Genomic DNA, 18315 nt, shown 5'->3' on the forward strand with positions numbered 1-18315 from the left:
CAGTGAACATAGAGAGAGAGAGAGAGAGAGAGAGAGAGAGAGAGAGAGAGAGAGAGAGAGAGAGAGAGAGAGAGAGAGATACCCAAATTTGCATTTTCGTATATGGTTTTAGGTATCTACACCTTCACTGAGAACCTTTAAAATTAAGTTATTATTAAATATCCTGCAGCACTCAATAGTTGCTGACTGAGTGGAGAATAAGTTATCTTGTGTTAGGTCTAAGAGACAAAATGTTAGAAGTTAGCGGTCAGACTTACAAGACAAAGGCTGTGAAGCCGGTAGTTATACTGCGTGTTTTCCATCTGGTTTATCTGTTTGCCAGATGGAAAACGTTTCCCTGAAGCAAAAGAAACATCTCAGCAGAGATTTCTTTCGTATTTCGACAGAGATTCAACAGTAATACGGTTCTGACAAAGAAAACAGGACTTTCAACCTTCATTGATTAATAAGATTAAGTAAAGTTAGAATTAGGATTCATTTGCCTCGACTTTTTTTTTTTTTTTTTTTTTACACTTTCGTGTTACTCATAAAAAGAATTAATGTTCGATTAATCGGTATATCTTTGTAATATCAGTCTTGCACAGCGCAGAGAATCATATTTACGCCCATTCCATTTGCACCGTTGCCTCATTTCATTATGGAAGACTTCAAGAATTTACAAAAAAGAAACAAAGGGACATAGCGTCCGGAAATAGAAGCCCAGTTGTTTGAAATTATGACTAAACGAATGAAAGATGAGCACAATAAATTACTACATTTGTATCTAGTATGAGACGTAATTTTTAGAATCGTCAACCTACAGCGATGGTGTTATCATAGGCTGCAATATTAAATCTATAATTGCTGTACATTCAGAGTGCCTGAAAAAATGTGATGGCAGCGAAAGAAATCAATGAGTCAAGTTTGGCATTCTATAAACTGACAGAAATGACAGACACAAGGAGTTTACAATTTCACTGTATATTAACAATATTACGCACTGGATTTCATAGCCTCACCAGATGTCACCTTTTTTTGAGTTGTTTTGGTATGACTAACAGAAGAAAACTATTTACCAATTTGTGTCATCTGATAAGCGTGGTGGCTTTATAGTATGCGGAGGTTACTTCTAGTTACGAGTGGTTCCTCCTAGTTAATATTCTGAGAGTATATTAGCACTGAATATTAGATTGATATTTGTTATAGATAATTCTCTCTATTGTCTGTTAAATGTTGAACATTTAACAGACACGGACATTATTACAGTTAAACACGATAATTCGCCATGTCATTTCTTGTAGAACGTGTTGCGCGAGCAACACGTTCTACAAGAAATGACTCGAGTGAGCTATAGATGGAAAAATGGACCAAAATACTTGTTTAAACGCATTAAGTAGAAAAAACCCATCGAGAAAAGTTCACCGATGCAAAAAAGATAGGCGAATCGCATTGCAACATGGAATGAGAATTTACTGGAGTGAAATTCAATCGACTTCCAAGTTAAACTTTATTGAATTTTACGAAAATAACTTCAAAGAAATGCAAGCTTGGAAGAATTTCCTTTTTTGAAAACTACCATCCCTCTTTAATTCTTCCTGTATTCCAGCGTGATAAGAGGATGAACGGAAGATGTGAGCGAAGCATGACCGAGTGTATACCACCAGAGGGGCCGCCCTAATCATGAACGCCACATCAGATCATTAAGCATGGCTAGTGCATGAAGATAATCTAGGTTAGCAGAATATTTCAAGACGTAACATGTCTTGCTCACGGAAGCAATGAAGACTACAACAGGACTAACACCACAGAACCGACAAGGAAGTTAAAAACTTGGAAACCATATAATTTGGAAATAGCAACTTGGAATGCAAGACCATTAAATTAAGATGCATACTAATTAAAGAAATTAATGAATAAAATATTAAAATAGTAGCGCTATCTGAAACTAACAAGAAAGCACGAACTATGTAATGACATTTGAATAAAATTAGGAAAGCGGGGGTAGAACAATACTAGAAAAATTTCAATTATAAAAGAATCGAACTGTATATCAGAAGCAAACATTCACATGCGATTAAGAAGAACACGTAATATATTTCGTGTTTGTAGTCGGAAGAGAGAAAAACAAGCAAAAATTATAATTATAGCTGGAGTAACAGGAATATGTCTGAAATAACGAACGACATCTAGGGGTGAGGGAACTAGAATTCTGGGATAAACTTAAAATATTTAAGTGTTTTAGAATTTCAGATATATTCATGGCGCCACTAGGCTAAAAGAAATACCTAACAGTTCCTTTTATTAAGCAGCTAGGTCCAGACTATATTTACTAAGTATTTTTGTCCTAAAAACTTAGTAAATGTTTGAAAACAAAAAGGTTCCATCGCGATGCACAGTTTGGAAATCACTGTTTGCACAGTTTGAAAACACACACACACAGAAGATTTATAATGAAAGTTCTATTTTAATATCTTACTTAGAGCCAAAAGGCTTCAATTTGGCTTAAGTAACAAGAGTCATGAATTATATATAAATTTCGGGTACTGTGCAGAAAGATACATAGAAGTGTGAAAAGAACTGGCAATGTAGTCTGAAAGAATTATCGTTATGCTGCAAGTAAAAGAAAGAATCAACGCAGAAAAATAACTTCACTAAATGCAGATAGTATCCTTGTTTTCGTAAGCTGATGAAATTATTCAAATAATGAGCTAAGAGCTATCTATCTGGTGTATGTAACAATGCACCGAAGTGGAAGATGCTCCGTGGACAAAAGATAATGGCTATCAGTTCAATGTTAGTATATGTAAACTTATGCAATTTTGGCGTATTATATTGATGGGATTATACTTGAAGAAATTAGCGTGGCTTGACGTTATTGTGAATAAAACGTTGTATTTCTTAGATCGCATAGCAAAAATTGCAAATAAAATTCAGTGGATAATTACAATGTTGAAATGAGCATTGACATAAGGATAGAGGATTCCTTTTGCCTCTTTACAAGCCTTGATACGACCACACTTGTGATTCCCTAGATATCTCGTGGATTCCGAGGGAATAAAGAAGTTGGGAAAGGTTTCGAAGAAGAGTTACAAAGAGTTAAGTTTGCGTGCGTTTAAGAAACGGGTGTGAGCTAGATTTTTTCCGCAGAACCGTGACTGAGTGAAATAGTTTGCCATTGAAGTAATTCCCTCGGAATCCACGAGATATCTAGGGAATCACAATAGTCCTGGTGTGGTCGTATCAAGGCTTGTAAAGAGGCAAAAGGAATCCTCTATCCTTATGTCAATGCGCAAACTAAGGAAACTACATCGAAAGTTATATCCTCATAACCTCTCTAGTAAATTTTCTAAACTTTTAAGTTTTTCTATATTTGGCTATAAAATATGGTTTGATCTACAACATCCTCCATTTCGGTATCTTAATTATGTCTCAATGAGGCCGTTTAGCTCTATTTTTCAGTGCAATGAGAAGTGCTTCATTTCCAACAGATTTGCCAATACATTTATGGAAATAAATAAAAAAAAATTAAAACACTCATGATTAGTAAACAATCAATTAGTCGCAAGTTCGAAATAAGCAGAAAAATAATCGAACAAGCGATGCATTTCAAATGTTTAGGAATACAAATTAATTCAGAAGGGATAACAGAAAATGAATTTAAAAAAAAAAAAAAAAAGCAAGCAAGATTTCTTTAAGTTTAAGGAGAATAACACAGGAAAATAAAAATCGAAATATTGTAATTTAAAGATTTTACTAACTATTCTCTTCCGTCGGGGACGGGTTGAGTCTTCCGTGTTTCCACAACCTCCAGGAGTATCAGTTTTTTGCGTAGCTCGTGAGCTGTCCGTGGATAACCTTTATTGATGTTATCCATTGGTCTTCCGTGAAGTTGTTTCTTTTGATCTTTTCTATTAATTAATATAAAAATTCCATTAATAGAAAAATTAAATCTATATACTGTATAATAAGAGCAGTTTAACTTAACTGTTCAACTCTTGTTTCAGATAAGATCAATTAGTTAACTCAGAAAACACACTTAGGAAATTTGTGAAAAACAGAATTGGACAAGATTTGAAATGAAGAAATACACAAAAAACGTGCCTTAAGAAGAAGTGGATTGCAAAAATCTGCGAGGTTAACATTTCATGTCAAGAGCAGTTCATGTCGGGGATAATCCCGTACTGTTATGAGTCACAAGGTCAAGACTTTCATCTTCTCCTTACGACAGCCCCTGACACCAAATAATTTTGCTTCATAGGGTGGTTCGTCCTCTCTGCATAGTTTGCGACGTTTGTTAATTGCGTGTATTCTGTTATCAGTTTGTGTCCTAAGGAATGAAAACCCTTCCGTTTACGCATGAGAACGACTGATTTAATTTAAGTTGAAAAAAAAAAATTATAAAAGTTATCAAACTGCTGCTGGACGGGATTCGCGTCTTTTCAAACAAAGGGTGTCTCCGTTACCGACTGAGCTACGAAAGCTCTCAATGGTATTATTAAAAGAATTGTCGCAAAATCTTGAACAGTGATGTGGTATTGAATACGGACTTGAATTAAATATCGGTATTCAGTATTGGATAAAGGATTGTACACGAACTCAGATGAACAAAGTAACATGATTTATGAATTATTTTTAAAATCATGCTAAATGAATTGCATTTGTAAATGCAAATGATTTAAGTTTCGTTTAAAGCCGTATTTTCTGCATAAACTTGGTTTCACTTGTGCAATTTTGTCAATTAACGAACTACGTACAGAAAATCCACACGAAGTTTTCGAGAGTCAACTACTGGTTCCTGATGTACGAGATTATTCAGCAGCTTATCTTTGTGCTGGATGGACGACATTTGCAGCTTTCAGGAGGATAGGTTGGGGTGATTTGGAATTATTGCCAAAACAACCAAGGCGATGAGGGCAGCGTATTTTTTTCTCTGCCAAATTGTGTGCACGCAAACCTGCAAACGTCTCCAATACAGTTATGGCATCACTTTTTATGGAAGCATGACAGTGTTAGAGAAAGAATACTATTTTCGAGAATCCAAAAAACAATGGCGCCAGATGATTCTCATCAGTAGGTTCACTTGCAGTGTTGCATTTAACTAAAGATATCTATTTTCAAACCTGTGATTTTGATATGAAATAATGCGAAAAACCTGGAAAATAATAAAGCTAGGGGTTTAAACAGGCCCTTGTAGCAAATGAAGTGTGTATTGTAATTATGATCGAATCATTCACTAGAGCTGGGTGCGAAACATTAAAACTGCGATCTTATTGGGGAAAAAAATGTTAAATAATTTTTAAAGTATAATGAAATAAAAGATATTTTTAATAAACGTAGGCGTGTTTATTTGCCAGTTATTTGCAAAAGAATAGCATTAAACCGTACTAATCTTAATTAAATCGACGCTTCCTTTTGACAATGCTGTAGTGCAGTGTTTCTCAAAGTGTGGTACGCGTACCCTCGGGGATACGTGAATAGTCTTCAGGGGGTACTTGGTAATTTTCGGCTATGCATCATTAATGCATGGAATCATTAAGAAAAAAAAATATTTTAAATGTATATATATTTCTCGATAAATTATATATTATGTATGAATTCTCCTACTCAAATTGTGATAACTGCTTCATTTGGATAGTTTGCAAATTCGTGGGCAGTCGCTCATGAATCTTCGTCCAAGTTCGTAAACGAACGTGCATTGCGAGCCTGAAACAAGGCGAAAGCGTACGATAGCGATTGATAAAGTAAATTATATGAATCAGTTTTGTTCTATTAAAAATAAAGCATGTTTTTTTGTTTAAGTGTACATCTAAATTCAAATAAAATAGACATTAACAACGAAATATACTTTATTTATTATTTTGGTAAGGGGTACTTGTTAATAATGAAAATTTAGGAAGGGGTACGCGGATATCTGAAGTTTGAGAACCACTGCTGTAGTGGGTTCTTCTTTCAGCATCTTAACCCACTTGTCATTTTTACAGCCACTTGCCAAACTCGGAATCTTCAGTTCAGCTGCGACACATTCTCTCCAACTCGTATGACAGCATGCAGACACCGATGGTGAACGGTGAGTAAATTAATTTTTTTTTTTTTTTTTTTTTTTGCTATCAGCGAAATTCTTTTAATTCGGGCGATGTCTTGTTGGAAGGTAAGCCAGAAATTGAACTGAATGAAATAAAGTTTGTTTTCGGTATTATTCCCCTTACGTAACGTTTTCTTGATATTTAAATAGAAAAACGCACACCAGGGGATTAAGGAATTTTGCGTGTGTTCAAAAGCAACGAAAAAAAAAAAAAAGGAAATTCATTCAAGGAAAAAAGGTCTAGCAAGTTTAAATTTTGTTAAAATCCCAAAATAATAATCATCACTTTACATGAAGATCAAAATGCATTTTTCCCCGCATTAGTTGAGCTGCTCTTGGGCGTCGGCGATTTTAAATATTAAATCAAGATATTAACTCCATCAAATGAACTCAGAATGTCGCATCTTGTTTCATTAATATTATTGCTTTTTTTGTTTATTAAGTAAAAACTTGATATTGTGCACACTTTTAATATCACGCTATACGTATTTCTTAATCCTCCCCCCCCCCCCCCAACACCCACTGCTGATGAGCCTGTGAAAAAATTGCAAAAATTCAAAATCAGAGTGAATTGTTCCGAGAGATGGCGCATGTGAACGTTCTGAATTGTCAATTTTAATAAATGCATTGTACATGCTTAACTTTCACTCTCGTGTATGCTTGCGCGCACACACAATTTCCTCATTAAGTTCAGAGCAACACTTTACTGGGAGCGCGCGCACACACACAATTGTCTTTTCACTCACTAAATCAATAGTTAATACAGAGTGGATTTCATGTGAACAACAGGCAAGAAAAAAAGTAAAGAGCAAAGTTAATTATTGTAAGGCTCATAAGTCTTAAGTGACTTCATCCTTGCTCTTATGTTCTTTAGAAAATTTCAAAATCTCTTCTGTTCAAAAAGTAGTTTTACAAAAGAAAGTAAATTGCTCATTTAATTTTTTTAAAAACTTTTCTTTATGACGAAGAAGACGAAGAAGCAACGGGGAAAGGACAATTTTCTCATTAAGTTCAAGGCAACACATTCATGTAAGTAAACGAAATGTCTTATCTCGCTAATTTCATCTCTCTCTCGGAGACTTCGCAAAAGAAGTAAAGTGAAATATCTTCCATAATTACTTTATTTACGTGGAAGAATTCAAAACTAAGTGCGTGGATTTTCACTAGATGATCATCCACTGGGTGGAAATAATCCAGTTTAGATAGTTTTAATCAATTCACCAAAACAAGAAAATTGGAGTTCCATTGTAGGCTCATGTTTGGATAACACGATCCCGCCGATCACTTTTCGCTTGTTTCAGTCCCAATTCCTAAAACGTTGTGAGGGGGGGGGGGGGGATTAAAAGAAATCACAAGGGAGAATGAACGTGTGCTGACGTTTTCTAAACTGATCGTGTGACAACACAGTAGTCCTGCGTATAGATGATGCTCACTGAAAGCTTATCCTTCAATTGTTCGTTTACAATTGGATTACCTTGGTTGCGAAGGATTTCAGTTCTAATATTTTCCCCTCATTTTCGCAACCATTTCTATCCTAGTACCATTTGTTCGACCTTTTAAATCGGCGAAGATATAGAAAACAAACCTAATCCTAAGAAAAAAAAAATCAGACGAAGAATTGCTTCGGAATGCTTGTTTTCCCATAGAAGTGCTTCTTTTAACGAGTTGAATGCGATTACAAAAGGCAAAGTGAAACGCAGAGCTAAACCAAATAAGCGTGCTGAATTCTACAGACCACAAAACGTCACAGGAAAACAGGAAATAAATTAGACCTTCGTAATTCGCATTTCAACAAAAAAAAAACTCTCGTTCCAAGGTGTTACACTCCAATCCGAGCACAGTTTTGGATAATGCTTGAGATGACACTTTTTAAAAACATCATCAATTCTTGATATGTAATCAATGGACATATAGAATTAGGATAGTACGATACAATTGCACTTACACACTACTAGTTTCATATCAACCATTTTCTTCCAAATTAACTTTTTTTTTTTTAAATCCTATCCACGAAAGATTTCAAATCTATTGTACATTAGCATTAATGCTGTTGGTGGACTAAGAGCTACATTACCTGGAAACATTGATAATGACCAAACAGATTTTCCCACTAAAAACCAGTAATAAGCAGTATGATGGTCTTACACCAGATGAAATTCATCTCCCATCTAAAGGAATTCGCAAAGCATCCCTGCACAACGTGGATTCGAAACCATGACGGTATCCATTCGGTTAACCAGGCTGGCAGCGTAATTTCTCATGTCTTCTAATATCGTTAGACCTTATATTTCGGATCTCTAGAGCACTACTAACAGTGTCAAATCTATCTCGATCGTGGTCTTCCTCCGAGTTTTTTTTTTTTTACTAGCAAAAAATGTTTTGCAACCCTTTCGTTTCTATTCTGTTTAAGTTGCCTTAGATTAGCTGTGTTCGCACATTCCTGAATGTTAAACGTCCAGTTACGTCCTAATATCTTCATTTTTAACAAGATTCTGCCAATAATACCATTTACTCACTTAAGTAATTTTTCTTAGAATTCTTATTTGATATTGACCAAACATGGATTTTTTTTTTACTTCAAACCTCCAGCATTTTCTCTTAACTCAACTCTCAAATCCCCAGGTTTCAACTGGTTTGAATGCTGCCTTGATGTTGGTTCAGTGTTTTGACTCAATTCACTTTTTTGTATAAACTTATTCAAGTGGTTCTTCACTAACTTAGTTTTTTCTTATTTTGTAATCTCTTTGAGTATTTCATTTGTCCCTAAAAATTGCGTCCAAGTAGCCGACTGTTTTACTTGATCGGCAGGCCTCCATTAAGAAAGCGAGATTTTTCATGCTTCTGCCTATTTCCTAGTTTGTGTTTTTATTGATAACTGTTCGTACAAAATTTCTTGGTTATCCAATTCAGATAAAACGCCACGAAGATTTGTATTGCATTTATTTTGAAGTATAATAGTGACTAATTTTAATGTTAACAGATAGGTTTAAAATCTTCAATGCGGGTATCTGGTTTAATACCTTTTCTTCCTGTAATCCATATCGATGACGAAAACATTCTTATACATCCTAGCTTCTGAAGTACAACGCTGAAGTATAAACTACGTACTGTTCTGTGTAAATGTTCCATTTACCTCCTAATCGTAGCATTTCTCTTAGCACTTTGTCGATATGGCGTTTACAAATTCACAAAACTGAAATATAGAACCTTCAATTTCTATGTTTAGGTTTCGTAGAGGCTCATGATTTCTCAACTGTCTTAAAATGAAAAACAAATTAGTCCAATCCCAGCATGTTTTGTTCCTCAAAAGTTTTTCTTGAAACATTTTCAAGCATGGAACACACTCAGAAGGAAAATTCTTCTGTAATTCTTGCATTGTGTTATTTCTTATTTTATAGAAGTTACTATGAGATCGATCTCTACTCCATCTGGGATTCACTCTTCTGACCAGCCTTTCTGAATTACAGTATATCAATTGCGAAACTTTTAGTTTTTAATATTCGAAGATTTCTGGTCGCTTAATCATCTACTCCAGCTGCCTTGGACACCGCAGGTTTTTCGTGATTAAAAGTTTCTACCTTAAGTATTGATATGCTCTCAATTACATTTCTCTTGAGGATTTTCGGCTCCTGTCCTGTCACGTCACTGCTTATCTCATTTCATAATCATTCAACAGTTACAATATTCTATTCAGAATATTCCTCCAATAATGTTTTGAAACGCTTTTAAATAATGTAAAACCTTCCAGTAATGTTTTATTCAAATTTTTCCATTACATTTCCATTGTTTTCAAGCTTCTCGTTTTTTACTGAATTAATCTTTGGATATTTTATACTTTTAACCGCAGAAAAAGTGCCTACTAATGACGTAATAGCTTTAGTTACCCAATGTCTGAGTTACGCGAATTGGTTGAGAATTTTTAGAAATTCGTTTTGGTTGGCACGTATAGGATATATACAGTTTGTGTTAATTTAACTTAAATCCAGAATAAAGTCTGCTCTTGTGAGAGAAATGAGAGCGATGGAAAAAACCAAGGACATAAAATTACTGAGTGCCTTAGTGAACACTTCGTACCATCAAACAATACTAAAAAAAATTCCATTGGAAAAAAAGGGGGGTACAAACGTTTCATAGTTGATGAATTAAAACGCATGTTAAGAAGAAATTCATGGGAGAAACGAATTTGCATGTAAATGACAACGTTAGACACTTATTAAATAAGAATGCTCCGAAGTCTTCACTTAATGCCAAAAAGGTAGCGAAGATGAATCAGAGCTTGTCTGGTATCCGTTAACTTTAACGTTTGTTTATTATTTACTGCTAGCAAGTTTTCATCATTTCATATCCTAAATTACGACTCATTGTCTACCAGTCAATCTTTCCATTATGAAAGTTTTTTTCTCTCTGCTTTGTTTTTTTCCATTTATCTCAAACATAATGTCAAGTTATACGATGTTCTCACAGAACATTACTCGCGTAGCCTGAGATATTACTGTATTTTCTAAAGAATACTTTGTACCTAATTTCCCATCTCATCTTCCTTATACCCTCTTTTACCTTGCGGTGTCGAGGGTCCGTTGATCATCGGACCTCAATCCGTTTACAGGATAAGGTGGTCAGCCTTATGCCCCGGTGTATCCTATGGCCTGTAGTGTTGAGTTCTCAAGGCCAGTTTGCCTGCTTTGCGGGATGAAAAACCCCAGAATAAACTGGGGAAAAAACCCTGCTGTCCACGCCCAAGACTGGCTAACTTGGCTATGGCTGAGGAAGATCCTTCAGCTCCTCACGTCACCGACGGGAATCGAACCTAGGACACTCCTTCCCCAGGCATATGGTTGCGAAGCGCATAACCACTAGGCTAACCGCGCGGACCCATTTCTGATTTCTTACACCTAATTTCCCTTCTATATGATATTCACATTGTGATCCTGCTCAAAACTAAATGTTGATCACTTCCTATTTCAAATCTCTATACACTTGCATCCTCGACCAGAGCGTAGATATCAACAATAACGAATTCAAGCTTTTATTTATTTATTTTTTTTGTTCTCTCCATGTGAATTCATTTACATAAATATCTGTTAGTAACAATTAATTCATCAAATAACTACCATATTTGTTGGTAGTTATTTGTTTTGAAAATATGTCTGGTGTTAGTTTCTTACACCTTTCCTGATTACTGGAACATTTTGTCTATTTTATTCCTACAAGAACTCTTTATTTAGTCGGCTAGGTCCTAAACTGATACATTGTTCATTGTCGTCTTGTCTAGAAGAATCGGACACTGTATGAGAAGTCTTGTGTACTTTACATTAGAGGTCGTTCAGTTGTGTAGGTTTCATCCTTTCTTTTTAACGTGCGGCAATAAAATCCTTAATAATTTGAGTTCGACGACATCATGAGCTCTAAACTTCAATGAATAAAATAATCTAAGCAATTAATTTTTTTTTTCAAAAACTGAAGAACTAGGATATTCGGATTTTCTTTCCCTCTTTACTTTAGGTAGTTATGAGTCAAACTGGTAATTCCAATAATAATAAAATGAAATATTTCTCTTTGGAAGATCATGCAGAATAAAGGATACACAAACATGCCTCGAATACAAGAAAATCGAAAGCATGGCCTCTCCTTCCCGAAGTCAGATGATTCATTGATTTCTCTCTTTTGATGGAAAATCAAAGACCTAATAGCACCATTCAACAACGAAGCTGTTTACAATTGGAATTATCCTTTTTTTTTCTTTTGATTTCAGGAACGGCTGCGAACGTTACAATAAGAATTTCCATCTTGCATATTCGTTCGGTGGATGTTTCCAAAATGGTAAGTATTTTGATGTACTTCATTCTGCTTTATAACAGTTTATTTCATCCTTATATTAGCATCGATTATTGAATAGGTTATGGTGCACCTTTGGGAAGATAATTAGAAAAATTTACTAACAGTCTATTTCAGAACTTTCTTGACTGACATAACAACCAACTGATCCATATAGAAAATCCCCATCCTCAATACTGGGGATGTAACTCAACAGCTGAGACGTCAGTTCACAACCGATGAAAAAATGCTGCATCGCTCGGAGTTCATGAATCAGCTTCTTCTGCTAAGAAATCAGTTCCATCGGTGTGGATATTACTCAAATTTTTACTTTTGAAGGGAAAAAATTTATTATTTTGAGATATTGTAATTGTACTGAAATAGCTCTGGTGATTAATTAAAAATCAAATATCAGTAATGTACATTACAGAAAAAAAACACGAGAAATTGAACTCAGACTTCAAGACCATTCGAATATCAAATTTTTGAATTTTCAGACCAAGAGGGGCGGGGATCTAGAAAAATCCAGTATTCTCGAGCCATTTCAATTTCGATGTACTTCCTTAATACTTTAAGCTTCTGTGAAAAATGATTCTATTGTTTAATTTTCAATGACGTGTCGGTGAAATTTCAAAGCTCGTTCGTGGCGTAAATAACCATTTGAACCGCTAGCTCTAATCCTCTTACCAAATGATAAATCCTGTTCATCAGTTGCTATGACAACTACCTTAGTAGGATTACTTTTGTAATGCTGCCAAGATGTTTCCTGTAAGCTGCAACCTATAACGTAGAGTTATGAAGAACGCTTCCCTTTTCAAGTAGAATTAAGGGACTTAATCTCAGACGTTCATACTACGCGAGGAAGCACTGTTCTGTACGCGTCTTAGCGGGTTGAACTGCTAATATGGAAGAGCAAGCAATTCTACAAAATCAGCTCAATATACAAAGTGGGCGTAGTGATAGGAAATGGAAGAAATCGATGCGAGAAGAATTAAGTGTTTCTTGTACACAGTCAATTTAGAGGAAAGAAGTTTGTAAAGACTGGATTTGTACAGAGATAACTAGAATAAATGCCAAAGGAAAGAAATCTTGTTTGTTGAATGCTTTTTTCAAGCAAAGCCAAAGCACTACTTTAAATATGACGTCGTTTGCATCTCCCGATTCTAAAACACATTTCATGCTATACTGTATAAAATTCACGTATGCAAACGACAATGAAAAATAAAATCCAAGACATCTCGATTGGACACAGCTGTTCCCAACATACATTACATAAGATAATTATCAACTGCGTCATCAATGGTGTAATTAGTAATAACTGAGTTTTCTTGCAGTCTTACATCGCCGATATCTTCCTGTACAAGACGTGGAAGGACCATCGTCTCAGGTTTCCGGATTCAGTTCAAGACGATAAGGTAATTCTGAACCTCGACTGGAAAAAGGATATTTGGACTCCTGATATTTTCTTCTTGAACGCAAACGACGGCCACGCTCATAACACCATCATCCCCTACATGTATCTGTGGCTGAATAGGGACTTGACTGTGTTTTTTGCTGCCAGGTGAGTTTTATTTGGTTCCAATTTGTTTGAATATTTCGAAGAAAAAAAACTGCTTTCCCCCTTACCTCGTAACTTGAATTTAAACAATTCCAAAAAATCTTCACTTGTTTTCTATTTGTAATTTAGTTTCCGTGAAGGATTATGGCAGATTGCCTCATCAGCCAAGTACTGTAGGAAGTCATTGACCACTCTTCTTAAGAATCATTAGAGGCAATTCCACTTGCTCTTCGAACGTTGGTTCCAAAATAATATGAATGTCCTACTTTTATTCCACATGGGTATTCAAACAGAAAATCCATGAAATAATTCCAAAACCCTCCATCTTACAGGACAGCGGAAAATTCTGGGAAGAAGGAAAAGAAACAGTGTTATCAATTGCAAAAGACACTCTAGGTTCCAAACCCAAAATAAACAAACAGTGGATAACCCAAGAAATCATAGCTACCATAGAAGAGAAAAGAGGCCAACATACTTGTAAACCAACAAAACAATGAAGAGAATAGAGAAAAATACAGAGCACTAAAAAATAAAGTTGATAACCTATGCAAAAAAGCCAAAGAAAAATGGTTGGAAGAAAAAGCTAAAGAAATGCCAAGAAGCATACCAACAAAACAACCTAAAAGTCTTCCATGATACTGTAAGAGAAATTACAAAGGAATTCTCAGCAAAAGTAGTAATAATGATAAACAACAAGATCACTGAAACCGGGAATATTGAATATATAAGACAAATCTGGTCAAACCATTTTAAGACTATCTTCCACCAAGGAAACAAAACTACAATGCCAACAATAGAAGAAAATAATGATCACCCAAAAATTTTACAAGAAGAAGTTAGATACGCAATAAAACAGATGAAAAACAATAAAGCACCAGGCATTGATACTATCCCTAATGAACTGTGGTCATATGGAGGCAGCATATCAACAGAATATTTAACAACCCTATTCAATAAAATACTACAAACAGGAGAGATCCCAGATGACTGGAGAACTGGAAAGATCATCCCAATATACAAGAAAGGAGACAAAAGAGACTGCAGAAATTACAGACTAATCAATTTACTCCCTCACACCTATAAAATATTCATAAGAATTATACCAAATAGATTAAAAAACACCTACGAAGAAATGATAGGCATAGAACAAGCTGGTTTCCGAGGAAACTATTCAACAATAGACCAAATTTTCACATTGTACCAACTAGCAGAACTCAGCTGGGAAGACCATAAAGAACTATATTGTTGTTTTGTGGACTTTAAACAAGCTTTCGATAACATCAACAGAGAAATCCTTTTCAAAATTCTACTAGAAAAAGCAATAGAACAAATATATAATACAGTTTCTGATAAAATATTACTCTAAGACAAATGCAATAATTAAAAAGGACACACAACAGAACCCATAGAGATCCAAAAAGGAGTAATGCAAGGATGTCCATTATCCCCATACTTATTCAACATATATCTAGAAGAAGTTGTAAAGAAAGCAATAGACAATGAGCCTGGAATCAATGTCAACGGTTTAAACATAAATAATATCAAATATGCAGATGATCTCGTCCTTCTTGCAAGAACCCCAAATGAACTACAAAAGTTGATCAACAAGCTAAATGAAACCTGTAAAACATGACATGACAATAAATATACAAAAGACAAAAGTGATGAAAATAGGGAGGAACAGAACTACCATCTCAGCCACCCTAAACGGAGAACAATTAGAACAAGTAGACAACTTCATATACCTTGGATCAAAACTAACAGAAACAATAGATGAACTCAAAACAATCAAACACAGAATAGCGATAGGATGGACCACCATGGGAAAATTACAGAAAATCTGGAAAACAAACAGGATATCTAAACAAGCCAAAATCAAATTATATGAAGCAATAATTATACCAACAGTCATCTATGGAGTAGAAGCGTGGACAGTTAAAAAAAAGAGAGGAGAAAAAACTGCTGGCATTTGAAATGAAATGCTTAAGAAAAATAAATAGAACCAGTTGGATAGAAAAGAAAACAAACATCAGTCAGACAAGAACTATTGTATAAAAAGACAATAATAGAAAAAATTAGAAAACAACTGAGATGGTTTGGTCACACTGTACGCATGAATGCAGACAGACTTCCTAATGAATACTTTTCCAACTGAAAAAAGAAGACCTGGAAGACCAAGAATTACCTGGCTGAAATTAATAAAGAACATCTCGGAATGCAGAACATATAAGGAACTTTTTCGAACAGCAAGGAATAGAGAAGACTGGAAGATCCTGCTCAAGAGAAGAAGAATTCCAAAAATGTTCCCAAACGAAGTTTTTTTTTTTTTTTTTTTTTTTTCTGGTTCCGCAGACATACCCTCCACAATCGCATCATTCGACCGATTTCGAGAAATTTAGAATATAGGTGATCCTTATGGGGGTTTATGTTTTCCTAAGAATTTTAGCCCCATTGGATCAAAATCAAGATTCGTAAGTAGGTTAGTGCCCTTCGCAGATCCCGCTACAAGGTCGCGCCTTTCATTCAAATGATATCAAACGAAGCTTGGAATACAGTTGTTTCTTCAGCATACATCAGAACATCTTTCAATCAATTTCGATAAAGTATATAATAGTTGCATCTTGAGAACCTTTAAATGATTCTAAGAATTCAGAAACAATAATTATTTTAAAGTGATAACCAAGTAATCACTTAAATTGTAACCAGCTCCATGTTTCCTCAGCACTTGGTTCACTTTTATTCTTTAAATAGGAAGTTTTATTTTAAATTAGAAATAAAGTTATAAAATGCTTGTGTACTCTTTTCCCTTGACTATTAGAATAAATCCCATCGTAAATAAAGATAAAGCATGTGTTATGAAGCTGATTACAATGCATCGATGCTCTTTACATCGAAGTTTGCCGTCAAATGTTTGCAGTTAAATACGTGGGTGAAATCAAATCGCTAAGTGCCTCCACTTGAAGTAACCTGCAGAGCTGTGTGCCAACGTTCTAGTTCACTCGTCGACGTTAATAGTAAATTAGAATCTCGGCTTTCATTTCGTTGCAGATCATGTGTTTCCTGCAGTGAATCGCTTGAATTTGTAGAAGTATAAAAAGGTAAGCAGGAGTTTCTTAGGATACGGAATACTCGGATAAGTTTAGCGACTTCTTTTTCTTGCAGGCTTTCGTTGGAATTCAGATGCAATATGAACCTCAAGTGGTTTCCTCACGACAAGCAACAATGCGAGATGGTCATTCACAGTTGTAAGTTTAAAAATGCATCCATTAAATGCGAATTTTTGTTTCAGTTGCTGCTTTTATGCTATTTTGCCACATGATTACCGTAAAAAATCATTAAAATTAAAAAAAATATAGGAGAACAACACAAGGAAATGAATTTTTTTATGTAAATGCAAATAAAATGATCCAATGTAGTGAAAATAAAATGAAGTTATTATTACTATGTGACACCTCCAGGGAGTCCAAAGACTCATCGTGGGAGGGCACACTACTCTAAGTACTGTTTAGGCCACAGATGTTGAAGTGGATGCAGAAACTTTTTTTTTTTTCTGGTATGGGGGATGTCATGATATACATGTACCAGATTAGTGTTTCACTATGTAGTGAAGAGATGTTGCTAGCACTGCATACTTAATTCTCCAACTACGACACTACTACCATCAACGCCATCTATCACTCATCATCACCACCAGTATCTGTAAATTGCGGGTGTTCTGAAGGGCGATTTGTCTGCACGCGGGACGAAAAACCCGAGTTTCCGGGAGAAAACCGTGCTACCACCGTATCGGCTCGGCTAACTCACCTTCAACTGAAAAAGCCCATATAAGGATTCCCCTCATCACGACGAGAATCGAACCCAGGTCTTTTCCAATCGAAGGGCGCAATGTTCCGTTGTTCTTCCAAATGCGCTACGGCGTCTTAATATATATATATATACACATATATATACACACACAAACATTATTATATACATATAAACAAAATTCATAACGGCGTACCTAAAGTGTTCTTATATCAGTATTAAAGCTCATTCCATCGATGTAATAATATAAAATGTTTTTTTATCGCAAACATGTGATCGAAAATAATGCAATCGCATTAATAGAATTAATAAAGTAATGTGATAGGAATACATAGAAAACTTAGTTCACTTTATGAAATGCAAAATAGTAACAGTAGTGGTTGTATTGATTATTCTTCTAAAGATTGAGTGCTGCTATCACATATGAAATGGTAGATATTACAGTAATCCTATCCTTCTCATCCGTCCTAGAACGGGTTGAGCCCCCCCTCCTAATGAGGGGTTACTGGCGTATTAATGCAGCCGTTTCGCCACTCCTCTGCTGCATCTCCTAAAGGCGATGACTGATTCATGACTGTAGTCAGTATGTGTTCACTGGGCTGGTTTGCATAATGAAAAACCGCAGTTAAACTGTAGGAAAAACCCTGTTGTCCACGCTCAAGACCGTCTAACTTGGCTATGGCTGAGGAAGATCATTAAGCTTCTCACGTCATCGACGGGAATCGAACCTACGACACTCCTTCCCCAGGCATAGGGTTGCGAAACGCGCGGACATTACAGTAATAGGTTGTGCTAATTGCAAAGGAGATCAGTGAACTAACTTTTAAGAAAAATTTAAGTTATAAAATTTATAAAACTGAAAGTTTTTTGCGTAAATGGTGTTCTAATATCTCATAGTTTAGGAATATCAATACTGTGTACAAAAATAGAAATTATACTCAATAAGAAACTATTCCATTTACAGCAGAAGAATATAAAGCATTGAAAACGGATAGGATATCAAGAAGGCTCACTTTAATAACACTATACCAAAGTATAAGGACTTTCCATCCTTGTACTTTTGTAAAAACAGAAAATT

This window comes from Typopeltis vanoorti, chromosome 20 (assembly GCF_054136105.1).
Source record: "Typopeltis vanoorti isolate ZY-2024b chromosome 20, IOZ_Tvanoo_1.0, whole genome shotgun sequence".
Classification (NCBI taxonomy): Eukaryota; Metazoa; Arthropoda; class Arachnida; order Uropygi; family Thelyphonidae; genus Typopeltis; species Typopeltis vanoorti.